Source organism: Rhopilema esculentum, chromosome 7 (assembly GCF_057945365.1).
Source record: "Rhopilema esculentum isolate cy_ngs chromosome 7, ASM5794536v1, whole genome shotgun sequence".
NCBI classification, from domain to species: Eukaryota; Metazoa; Cnidaria; class Scyphozoa; order Rhizostomeae; family Rhizostomatidae; genus Rhopilema; species Rhopilema esculentum.
The window spans coordinates 12,720,476-12,721,068 of NC_142821.1; the positions used below are offsets into that span (position 1 = coordinate 12,720,476).

Consider the following 593-nt stretch of genomic DNA (forward strand, 5'->3'; position numbering starts at 1 on the left):
CGAATTTACTAGAATAAAGAAAAAGCCCTTTCGAATAACTATACCCCATAGTCATACATTATTGTATTGATGAACCCCCACTTGTATATACACCCAGTCTTCGCATGAGCTGTAAATTTTTGGACTGGTTTATCTTTTAATTGTATCGATAACATTCATTTATAAATAATACTTTTCTCTCGCGTGTATCTTATATATTTTAACATTAACGTCATTTATAATTGTATATCACTTAAATTTATACCACCTTATATTTATACTTCTGTTTTCTATTCGTGAATTAATTTTATTATCATCTAACCTGTTAAATGCATAATTACCTTCAAACTAAACAATTGTAAACACTATCATTGTGATATTAATTATATTAACTTTGTATGTATTAAATTGTAAATACTTGTTTTTTCAATTACACGGGCGCTGGCATGTGCCAGGCTCAACGGAAAAAAAAAAAGTGATCAAGAAGGCGTTTCTTCCAGGGTGAGGCCCTTCCATTGCAGTTCGGTTGGGCTGACCCCTGCGATTACCCCAAACGTGGGTAACTCGACCGTACAATTTCTGGTAGTGGGGACCTGCGTTCGCGCTAGTCCCCT

General features: G+C 34.7%; 1 non-coding gene across 1 annotated transcript; it reads left to right on the forward strand.

Annotated features, from left to right (window-relative positions):
• The first annotated feature begins 432 nt into the window (after nucleotides 1-432).
• On the forward strand, nucleotides 433-593 carry LOC135687915 (U1 spliceosomal RNA). The gene has a single exon (XR_010516310.2). It is a non-coding gene; the product is annotated as a U1 spliceosomal RNA (small nuclear RNA).